Below are 12,649 nucleotides of genomic sequence, written 5' to 3'. Positions count from 1 at the left end.
AAACTTTTAAAGCTCTGGACTATCTATTCCCTTCGCTCTCTCTGTACTTAAATACTCACTGAGCTAATCTCGTTCTCAACACTGTTGTGAAAGCAGCCATAAACAGCCATCATAGTCCAACGGACTTGTCCCTTAGCTGTCGGCCTTCTAAGTTACAGCAGGTGATAATTTTACCAAAACTTGCTATTTTGTAACATGATAACAGAACCTAACTGTAAGGTACTAATACTAATTTTGATATTAGTTGGAGAGGAATACTAACAGCTCTAACAGACAAACCCCACAAAGTTAGTAGCTTAACACAATAGAAGTTTATATCGAGCTCAAATAAAGGTTAGTTGGAACTAAGGGTAATTCTGTTCCATATGGTCGTTCAGAGACCAAGGTCCTTCCACCTTGGCTGCCTTACCCTACTCTGAGTATAAGATCATTGGGGAATCTTTCACAGGCCAGGCCTAGGTGTAGTTCTTGCCACTTTTATCCATCTTCCTTCAGCAAGAATTTAGTGAACAGAACCACATCTGTAAGAAAGGGAAGGAAACATAAGACAGCTGAATGTCCAGGAGGAAAGAGAGAAAATATTGGTAAACATGAGCCAGTTGTTGCTCTTACTGCTAGGAAAAATTAAACACTTTAAGGAGTAAATTTAGGTTAATTTTAGCTGCCTTGTTAAATTTGAGATATAATCTGAAAATAAAGAAAGATAAGGGTACAATGATTCTTTTTTAAAAAATTCATTTCACCAAGGAATAAAATGAATAGTTAATAGGAATATGATCTACATGAATATTTTTTTCAATGAAACTGATTAAACTATCATTTGACTGTAAAATTTTAAAAATGCAAGGAGTTGAAATAGACTTACATATAGTTCACCAATATAACATAAAAGTTAAACATGTTCTTCCTCCTAGATTTAACAATTTAATAAATCCAACTCTATTTTGGTTACTTGCATTTGAAAAGAGACAGAATTATGATTACATATACATACATCCTTCATGGAAGGAAAAGCACAATGTATTTTCAAGCACAAAACTGGGATTTCCCCAGTTACACTAGAAAAAGGCAAAACTGACAGATAAAATAATGTACTCCTCTTTCAGTAGCTGGACCTCCTGTTAATTGAGGCCCCATCAAACCCTATTAGACAACTATTATTATGTCACAATGTTAAACTCTCAATTTATTCAACAGTTATGCATTAAGCATCTCCCATGTGAGAAACAGTGTGATTTCATGGAATTTAATAATAAATGACACATATCTACCCTTAAGAGGTTTATGGTTGGGTGCAATGGTTATCAGATGGTATTTCTATGATGGGCAGAATCAGGATCACCTGTGAACTCATCAGACAAGCAGTCTCGGGCTCAACCAGCATTTTGTTTTTAACAAGCCTTCAGGATGATTCTGATGGGAGCTAAAGGTTGAGTATCACTGGTCTAATGAGATCCTCTAGGGACAATTATGATGTGTGAGAGAATACACTTGCCTTCCCACTCTGTCTTATTCTGAGCATCTTTCTAAATTACATCAGTAAACAGTCAAACATGGAAGAACTGAGCTTTAGCACTTTTTGTTTTATTTACCTGTATCACGTCCTATACACGTTATTAAAACAAATATTTCTATAAATAAGTTACAGCAGAGAAGATCTTGTTGGTATTTGGTAAGTGATACATAAAATTAAAAATATATATATAATAAAATTCAATTCACCAGGCATGCTTTTACTTCTCTTTATATCAAATCTGCCTTTTTCCCCTAGAAAGTCTGTGATATGTATAATTAATAGGGAACAAATCAAAAGTAAAGATCAAGACAATAAAAGGAAGAGAACTATGTTATCCATGACAGTTAATATATGTTATCTGATTGAGAATTGGATTTCGTTCTTATCTTTATTTGAGCTAAGATTAAAAGGAAAGCTTGATTAATTACATTGTAGAAGCATATAAAGTGCTTTGTTGTATTTTCATAAAGATGTTGTGGAAGATATTATTAAAGACATTAAGAGATTCCCAAACTCAGTAGCCTAAAGGCAGCAGGCAGGTAACTTAAATAATCAGGACTGGATGGGATGAAATATGGAGTAGAGAAGGCTGGTAACCTGGAGATCACGGGCCACTCTAAAGTGAGCGTGTGCCTCTCAGCTCAGAGAGATTGTTGCCAAACTGAATTGACACCAAATTTCAGTAGATCTCCAGATTTTTCCAAAGAAGTTAGAAATTTGGAGTTTTAAGTAAAATCTCTAAATGCTTGAATATTTTTAATTAAGTTATATTTCAACATCACTATGTTGGAGAAATGACATGCTTTTGAGTGAGATTATGCCCTCGATCGCCCATTAGTTTACAAATTCTGCATTGCATCCTACTCTTTATGCAAGTTCAGAGAAAATCACTTCTGAGTTTTGTATCAGGAGAATAATTTGTTTATATTCTGACAGTATGCAATACAAAAAGTGGTAATGCATCATTTTTAACTTGGGTGTCCAAAGGCTTCAAGTCTATCTTCAAATTTTGGTCAACTACCAGGAAATTTAGGCCATTTAGGGTTGCATTTTATGAAAGCTTTTATTTTCAGCTTATTCATTTTCAACTCCTTTCGTTGATTATTCCATTTTAATTCTGTCGTATTGTAATTTATGTTATGTTAACTCATATATCCCTCTGGGCTCTCAAATTATGCAGTATATGTTCAATCACATTTATATACAAGCCCTAGGTACAGAGTTTCCATCCATATTTTGAACAGGAAGTTCAGATTCTGGAAGGCTTGCACCCATAAAATAGTTCTGAGATTTCTTAATGAGCCTATCAGCAGGTCTGCATCGCATCGTCAGCCCGTATTCCACAATGGCAGATGCCAGAGAGCTGCATCTGTACGACCCTATTACCTAGAGCACAAGCATCTTTCTGCTGGAGGTGAAGTAACGTTGCAGCATAATACAGTCGTGCCCAGGTAACTTGTGTCCCTGAGAAATTCCGTGGAAATTCCATTCCCGAAGGAATCTGTCTTCCAGTGGCGTTGCCTGCAAACTGTAGTGCCTTAATTCACTTTACTTCTGCCAGCACTGATGAACTATCCCTTATACAGGCACAGTGTAGACTTTTAATGAGGTATATAATAGATCAGGACAGTATAATAGGTCAGTACTTTAAGACAAGGAGATTTTCCTTCATTCTGACACACACTTAGGCTTCCCCTCTCCCAAGATAACTGCCTGAATTCCCAGGTTGAAGTACTTTGTATCTATATACATCAGCTTTTCATCCAAATTCTCAGAGAGTACCGTGTGCCTGGATTGATCATCAAAATCAGCTGTGACCCATAACAGACTGATGACATCTCCCCAGAAACACAAAAATTAGTTCTCACCTGAAGTCCCCAAGGCAGGTGCCCCCCTCATCTTTTATATGTGTTTTCCTTTTCTGAAGACTGTATCCTTTTATGAAATTTTCCTACTTTCACATGCATCCAATTCTTTCAGATATGTTCTTATGTCTTTGGAAGCCAACAGGTCAGTGGCATAGGGAAGCTGTAGTGCAGAAATTGGGATTATCTCCAGGGTTATTCTGGGCCTGTGCACTTGTGGGATGGAACACATGTTAGTTTGCAGTTTCTGTATAACTAATTACCACGCTTTTAGGCACTTGAAACCAAACCCATGTATTATCTCTTAGCTTTTGTGCATTAGAGGTCAGGCACCACTTAACTGGGTCTCTACTCTGGGTCTCACAACACGGCAGTCAAATTGCCAGCCTTGACTGCATTCTCAGTGGAAAGCTTGACTGGGGAAGGGTCTGCTTTCAGGCTCATTCAGGTTATTGGCAGAATTCATTTTCTTCTGGCTGCAGAACTCATGATGGCTTGTTTCTTTAAAGCCAGTGGGAGAGTTTTCTGACCTCACAGAGGGAACCCTGTCCCTCCTTTGATTTGATTGAAACAGGTCCATCAGGATAATATCCTTTCTGACTGAGTCAAGCCAACTGATTTGTAATCTGAATTAAATTTGAAAAATGCTTTAATTTTTACCACGTAAATGAACATTTGCCATCATTTTTTTGACTAGAAGCAAGTCGCAGATTGTGCCTGTATTCAAAGAGTAAAGGTGATACAAACGCATGACCCAGGGGTCACCTTCCACAGGGAGCTTCTGAGCTCTGCCAGAATGTGTTTTAATTCAGGTGGAGACTGACTTCATCTACCAATGGAACCTCAGTAGTCGGCTCTTATCCAGCTGTGACATAGTGCTTTATTCATATTTGAATAAGACATTTAAACACAGTATGGTATAGGGTTGGAATTAATAAGTAATGAATTACTCAAATATACCCTATGAAAATATGTATGAAACAGTTTTTGTTACTAAAAGGACTTTGATGACCAATTTCTAATTGGAGGCCAGATTTCTGTAACACATGACCTACCTCCTTTTACTTTTATGAAAACACGATATAGTAGCTTCTCATATTGTAAATGTAAAAAGGTTACAAAACATTTTCGTGTTTAGGAATATATTCTGTCCTAGAAACAAGTTTGAAATCCAGGTTCCTCTTCTCTGGAGTCTGCATTCAACTCTTCTCCTCTGCTTCCTCTCCTTGTGTTACACTGTCTTTGTGGTGAAGAAACTGAAGAGGTCATGAATATAGATTTATAGACATAAAAAAATGGTGTGATGACTTTATGAACAGATAAAAAATAAACTTTAGAGTATTATACGAATTGAACTACAGAATTGTTCAGCTAAATAGGCATGGGGTCAGATCTTGGTGTGTTATTTTAATATTTACTGAATGCTGCTTAATACCAGGTAGTCTTTTAAGTTCTGAAGACAAACATAATACCATTCTCACCAATGTTGAATTTATTTAAAAAAAAAAACAAAAAAAAGCTTAGAAACTTGGATTTTGACTTCTGGAGCCATGTGATTCTGGGACAGAATGACAATTCTTCCACTCACAAAATTACAGAGCTTTGATAAATTGTTTAATCTGGCCAAGTCTGTGGCTGATTTATTAGTACTCATTTCACAAGACTGTTATAAAGATGAGAAGGAATAATTCATGCCAATTGTTTCGTGTCCTGCATACAATATAATGACCCATATCTGTCAACTGAAAAAAAAAATGATGAGGAGGAAGAAAATTATAATAATGGTAATAATGAGCCCAAAATATGAAATTTAGTGCTGTGTGAAAGAGCTTTCCTCACAAAGGAAAGCTGACTAAGGTATATAATGTCGAGAACAAACTCCTGATGCACGGGAGTAAATCTGGCCCATGGATGTATATTTTTGGGCTGATGTTATTTCCACACTTACGTGATGTAAAATGGGCTGAACCCTCAGACTATGCTACATCGAGCTTTCCACAGTCCATATTCATATTGCTTACTTGTTTCACTGTATTTACCTGGATGTTGGAGAATTTTGAGTCCTTTACCTTGAAGTGGAAATGATTAATGGTTTTTACTAGTGCCAGACTGCTACACACAATGACAACATAAACTTGCCCAGGGGGGATATTGTTCTAATTGAAGAAATGTTATTCTGTACAAACATTTGAGAATTCTCAGAATCTTATCACACTGAATACCCCAAAGCTGAGCTAATGAAGTATCATATAATAAAATAAAATTTGATTCTGGCTAAAAATCTTATACTACCCAAAGGAAATGGTAAAGGCACTCATGAAAAATATATTAGGGATGAAAACAAAATCAACCTCTGATTTTCTAAATTTCCAAATATCTAGAAGAAAATTCTTTTCTCTTCAAATTATATCAGAATAGTGCAAAATAGACCAAGTTTGAAGCAATATAGTGTATCTCCCATCTACAACTAATAACATTTATTTGGACAGTGAAAATCCACTGGCTTTTTTTTTTTTTTTTTTTGACAAGAACTACACGATCTCTAAAGGACTAAAATGATGTTGACATTCCTCACAGAGTTATGAAACCAACTCAGAGTTAGGGCATGGTGTGTACTGGTTATCAAAAAGAGCTATGAATTAACTCATTCCTCATACTTAAGATTTCACGTGCTTGTACAGATAAGACATATTTTGGGGTGTGTTACTAGTATTAATATTTCCTTTGATTTATCAAAGGTTAAATAAACCTATAAACTTTTATTCAGAATACTGGAGTTTAATGTTAAAACATTCTGTGTGCTGCTTAAAAATCTGAAGGACTTTCCCACATGAAAACATTTAAAGTAAATAACATTAACAATTGTTATAGCCTGAAATTGCAATATTGAAACGTTACTCGTTTTAGCAAGTCTTACAGGAACCACGTTAACCGGTATGAAAAATGGCCAGTGATTTGCTCATTAAAGGTTGAGGAGGTGGTTTAACAGTTAACTAGACATGTGAATTTAAAGGGAACTTCCCATCAGCAACTCCAAACACCTTAGTTTGGATAATGTAAATATAGTTTTGTCTAATAACAGATTAAATGAAACTACTGTCACATACTTATATGTAAGTTACTTTTGTAGTTTATGAAATGGGTTATTATGAAATGGACAGAAAATCATAAACTGCAACTGAAAGCTTCATTGTGGCAATTCTGGATAGAGGTAGTACCATTCAATATATATCTTACAAAGGAAAATTATTAGTTTTTTGGTAGAGAGAATAAAAGAAGATTCATTGTACTTACAATCAAAATATACCTATAATATTCCTTTGGGTGAATCAGCAGCAGGTGAAATTGTAAGATGCTCATAATTAGCCTTCAACCCTCCAGGGTGTGTAGAATGAGATTAACACTAAGCATTCTGGGATATGGTCTACCATAGCTATACTGGGCAAAGTATTAATTATTCCAACAACTCAGCTTATTTTTTGAAAGCTGGCATGATGCTTAATGTGTTTGCTCCTTAAAAACAGGGCAACACTACTAAGTTTTAAAGCCTGTGCTTAGTTAATAAATTAATTTCCTGCTTATTTTCAAAAAGTACTTAAGAATACATATCAATGGGTGAGCGGCATAGTACAATAAATTAAAAAATCATTTAAAAATAATTTGTTTTATTTTCTCCATACACTGCCTTCACAATTGATCTGTTACTTCTTACTTTCTTGTTCCTTAATGATGTTTCAGTTATAGTTCAGAATTTTTTTTGAAATTCATACTTACAGTTATAAAATCTTTAAGTCCAGTAGGAAACATTAAACTCAAAATCAGATTTATCTAACTCTACCTTTACCCGACTCTTGTTCCTCTTATATCCTCTCTTTCCCCTCCCAGACTCTCCATGATCCCAGTGCCCACAGGAGAAGGACCCCCCCAGTCTTTGACAGGAAGGTCCTTTATCCCCTTTTCTAGACTCAGGCCTCCAGGGCTGGGTATAGGGGAGAAACTGCCATGGAGATAAGGTTCATTCTATGGAGACAGGCATGTATTTGTGTTGGAGGATATTCCTAACTTTGTTTTGGTTCAGTCTGTTTCCATCAAAGGACTCTGAGCATATGGAGGTCTCGATTCATGTGATACGCATGGTTTTTATGAGGTGATGGGTTTCTGCCTGACAACACTCTACGATTTATTTTTAAATCAATGTACTATTGGTAAGTGATATAACCCCAGAATAAAATGCAGTAAAATCAGTTTGACGTGTATGTGTGTGACCTAATATGCATGTCTGAGGGCCTGATTATGACAGATTTTTATAATGTATCCCTGACGGGTGATTCTCTGCTTTCTAAAATACTGTCATCCTGGCTTCCCTAGTTCTCTCCACTTGGGTCAGTGTCCAGGTAATTGTAAATAAAGTCCAAGAGCTGTACCTACACAGATATAGGAGATGGTGGTAAGTTTAGGGAAAGGGATAGAGGAGAATTTGTGGAAAATCATGCATCACTAATCTTTGTTCCAGTAATACATACTTGAAATGTAATAATTTATCTATAAAGTAATTAATATAACATAGTTCAGCTCTAAATATATATTTAGATAAACTGATTATTTGCAGTCAGTAAATATGTGCTAGCTATGTCATTTATATACATATATATAAATGTCATATTTATTGTCTGGTATGTAAGAGCCTTTCTAATCACATCACATTGATAGAGCAATCTGTTATTCATAAAATCTGAAAGTAAGCCACTGAGGACTAGCCTGTATTCTGAGCCTCTGATTTACACAAAATCTCTGAGGTACACAGCAAATGCCACACGTTTCATAAAGCTTCCAAAAGATGTAAAAGGATGGATAGCTAAATGGAAATTTATATAGATATTCAATCTTTTTTTTCTTCCTTTATTGTATGTTTCTTTACTTTCCAATTACTATCTTATACCTGAATATTTAATGCCATTCAGTTCAACAAAACTTTCTGTTAGGTATATTCCCGGCAGGGTCAGATTATGAAAGGGAGGTTATTCAGTTCCTCCTAACTGGCCCCACATTTTATTGCTAAAAATGCAATAAAATCAAACTGTCAACTGAATGACATGAAGTAAAATGAGAATCTGATTTTTCTATGATATCAATTTCAGTACACTTTTAGAATTATTCAGTATCAAATTATATCAAAGAAATGTTTTCTTGAGGGGATGGACAGGTGTTAGCTAAGAGTGTGCTTTTTATGTGCTAAGTACTTTCTGGGATTGCCTAGTGTGTAGAAACAACCTGTAATTTATTGCCCAAATCTAGACACTGTGGAAAAGGTAGATAATAATAATCATACTGGGATGACAGGGATAAAATGAGACTTTCCAGGGCAAACAGGGCTGTGGCTACCTTATTGGAAGTCCTGCACCAAAAAGAATAGATTCTTCCCTGCACCCGTCCCCTGGCACCTTAAATTCTGCCCTGATTACGTGATACCGGGTAGATTCTCCACAATTTTTGCTTCAGGACCCCTTCTGTGACCCTTCCCCTCTGATGCCCTCAAGCACGAGGCTGCCTTTCTTCTGCATCCAGACTGAATCGAGCAGTCACTAAGTGCCTGCTGGCTTTTCCTAGACGCTGGGTTTTGTAAGGACACATTTCCTTCCTGACAGGGTAATAATTTGATTATACTGATTATGTGTTCTTCTTGCACAGTCCCCATTCCAGGCTGATTGCTCTCGGAGTTTTATTATAGAAACGCCTCCAGGCATCATTTGTTTTGTAGAGAGGAAATGCTTTATGCCTTTTAAGAGACTTGGTTCTTGTTTTCAAGAGCAATACTGGTGAATTCTAATCCACAAGTTTATGCCTTAAACCGAGAAAAGGATTTTGTTTTTGGTTTTGTTGTCCCCGCAAATCCAGATTTGCACAGATGCCTCTGGCTGTGGAGGAGAGAGAGAGTTAGAAACTGGTGGAAACTCTGAAAAATTGTCATGATCCTTGTTATCACTGAACGTGGTCTCAGAAATATAGCTGAAAGATGTAGGCACGCTTGGTGATTCAAAAGAAGAGATTCAAAGGCAAAGGTCTCGGAAATACAGTAGAGAGACGTAGACACGCTTGGTGATTCACAGTAGGTAACTGATCTCCTCGTTGGATTATGGGGAAGTAATTTATGTCAAGTAAATACCAGCATGCCCTAGTAACAGCAGAGTATTAATCGCAGCATTGTCTAAACAGCAGAGCGGGTGAGTCAAGCCTGCTCTCCCCAGCCTCCTGCAGCCCTTGAGAGGCGTCAGAGATGAACTAAATTCCACATGTCTTTGAAAGGAGTAAAGTGGCAGCCCAGAGACAGAGATGAGCATTGGGACCGTTGAGGATATGGGGAGTCCTGTAGGCAGAGAGATCCAGAGACTCACTCGGGAATGTGGGATTGTCCTTCCGAACAAGCTGGGATGATTGTCTCTACCTGGGGAAGTGGATGATTCCTTGGCTATCTGACACCAGGTACTGTGCTGTCATTCCCACCTGTCACCTTGAGAAGAGTGAAATCCGGAAACCCAGAAAAGACTATATTAGTTCGCATAGACAGAATTTACCAGAATTTGACTAAAGTCAATATCGAAATCGAGATTTGGGTTTTTTTTTTTAAGTAACAAAAGCTACATTTTGTACATCTGGCGGTAGATGATACATCAAGCAGCTTTTTAAATTGAGAGAGAGGCTGAAGAACTCACAGACACTACGTCGCTCTAATTTGCCAGGTCCAGTATTTGATATTTTACATATATTATCTCATTTATCCTTCAAAATAACTCATATACTTAGAGTCTAATTCACAGTTCTTGCAAAAAGTATGTCTTCTTTCAAGGGCTTGTGAGCAGATGGTTTATTTTGTGATGCCATCCTAGGGAACACGAGCGAGCTGTGGGACATCCTCCAGTTATTGGAGATTATCCAGCAAAGAACAGTAAACAAGGGTAAGGTTGTTATTCAGGTTTAAGTCACTGCTTTCTCATTGATAGGAGTTTCTAGAGCTTTAGACTCATACTTCTCTTCCTGGTACAGAGACAGAGGGAGAGACACCATTATAAATGGAGATTTCCTTTATCGATCTATTTTTTTTTTCTGACAAAAGGGTAACTTATACTCAGTTTTAGAGCTTCTCTTGTGTTTGCAGTTTCTTAAAATAATCATCATGAGATAATGCTTAAGCCAAAGAGGCATATTTTAGGGTGGCAAATTTGCTCACTTTTAGGGAGGAATGGACAGGAACAGTTACTACAGTTTTGCTCTTTTATGGGCATAAAGTTGTATATTTGAGATAATAAAATATACTACAAAGACTTTTGTGATACCTGTCAGAACCGTTTTTCTCGGTACCTACACAAATGTCTATTTTTAAACATTTGGTCCTTTTGAATGGTCCTGTAATTTATTTCATTTTAAATATATAACAGTTTACTCTTAGATGATCAGATTAGTATCAGCATTTGAAATGGTGCCCTCCTCTTCCTCAGGACATGCTCGTCCCTGAGCTTTTAGGCTGCCACGTTCTAAATGTTTCTTCTTACCTCACTAGATTCTCCTCCTCCAGCATTTTTGATAGTACTTCTCCATTTCCTGTTCATCTAAATATTGAGGGATCCAAGGGCTTGTTCCTTTGAACCATTTCTGTCTATATTTTTTCCACTGATGATGTTGTCAGCTTCAAAGATTTAAATGTCATCTTTATTCTGATAACTCACAAATGTCTATCTCCAGCCCAGGACTCTTTCTGAATGCTTAGTTTGCATATCTTTCTGGTCACTCATCATTTCCAGGAGCTGATCAAATAGGTTCCACAATTTTAACATGTGGAAAGCTAACCTCTTAATATTTCCTTCCACACAGCATTAAAAAAACAACAAAAACAACCTACATCTTTAATTTCCGATCTATGGGAACATTTAGTAAATGAGAACATGATTTTTCCAGTTGTCCACCTCAAAGATATTAGAGTCATCTTCGAGTTTCCTTTTTTCTTTCTTCCTTCCTTCCTTCTTTCTGTCTTTCTTCTTTCTTTCTGTCCTTCTCTCCATACTTATCAATAAATTTTCTTGGCTTAACCTTCAAAATATAGCCAAAGAATCTGACCCCTTCTCACTATCTCAAGGTCACCCTTATCTCTCCCCTGGTCCCCACACTTCTGCCTTTGTCTCTCTTTGGTCTGTTCTCAACAGAGCAGCTGAAACTTTCCTGAGGAAAAGCAAACCATGTCCTTCCTCTGCCTTAAACCCACCCCATTCAGATTCAAAGCAAAGTTCATACTAGGATCCTTACATGATCTGCCCCTCCCTCATCTCTCTAAATTTACCTCCTCACTAGTCTCCAACTGTTTTTTCCACCCCAGCCTGGGGACAAGGCTCAGGGCCATAAGGCTTGGCTAGTCCCTACCCTGATGCTCTTTCCTTAGCTGTCTCTACTACAAGCATGCTCTCCTCCCACAGCACCTAGATGGATGTCAGAAGGGAAATTTAATGGCCAATAGGCACATAAAAAATGCTCAGTGTCACTAATTATCAGAGAAATGCAAATGAAAACTACAGTGAGGTATCAACTCACACCAGTCAGAATGGCCATCATTCAAAAGTCCACAAATGATAAATGTTCGAGAGGGTGCGGAAAAAGGGAGCCCTCCTACACTGTTGGTGGGAACGTAGTTTGGTGTAGCCGTTACGGAAAACAGTATGGAGATTCCTCAAAAGACTAAAAATAGCTTACCATTTGATCCAGCAATCTGACTCCTGGGCATATATCCAAAGGGAACCTTAATTTGAAAAGATACATGCACCCCAGTGTTCATAGCAGCATTGTTTACAATGGCCAAGATATCGAAACAACCTAAATTTCATATACAGTTGACTGGATAAAGAAGCTGTGGAATGGAATGGAATACTACTCAGCAAATAAAAAAGAATAAAATAATGTCATTTGCAGCAACATGGATAAACCTGGAGATTGTCATTCTAAGTGAAATAAGCCAGAAGGAGAAATAAAAATACCATATTGTATCACTTATATGTGGAATCTTAAAAAAAGACAAATGAGCTTATTTACAAAACAGAAACAGACTCACAGACATAGAAAACAAATTTATGGTTACCAGGGGAAGGAGGAGGTGGGAAGTGATAAATTGGGAGTTTGAGATTTACAAATACTACATACATATATAATATATGTATATAAAATAGATACAAAACAAGTTCATACTGTATAGCACAGGGAACTATATTCAATATCTTGTAACCTATGC

The 12,649-nt window shown here is 36.9% G+C and overlaps 1 protein-coding gene across 6 annotated transcripts in view; it reads left to right on the top strand.

Annotated features, from left to right (window-relative positions):
* CDH18 (cadherin 18) overlaps nt 1-12,649 on the top strand; it is an 885,120-nt gene that overhangs the window by 548,608 nt on the left and 323,863 nt on the right. The window lies entirely within an intron of this gene.

Source organism: Camelus dromedarius, chromosome 3 (genome assembly GCF_036321535.1).
Source record: "Camelus dromedarius isolate mCamDro1 chromosome 3, mCamDro1.pat, whole genome shotgun sequence".
Classification (NCBI taxonomy): Eukaryota; Metazoa; Chordata; class Mammalia; order Artiodactyla; family Camelidae; genus Camelus; species Camelus dromedarius.
Note: the sequence above shows the minus strand (reverse complement) of the source record. Positions and strands in the feature narration are given on the sequence as shown.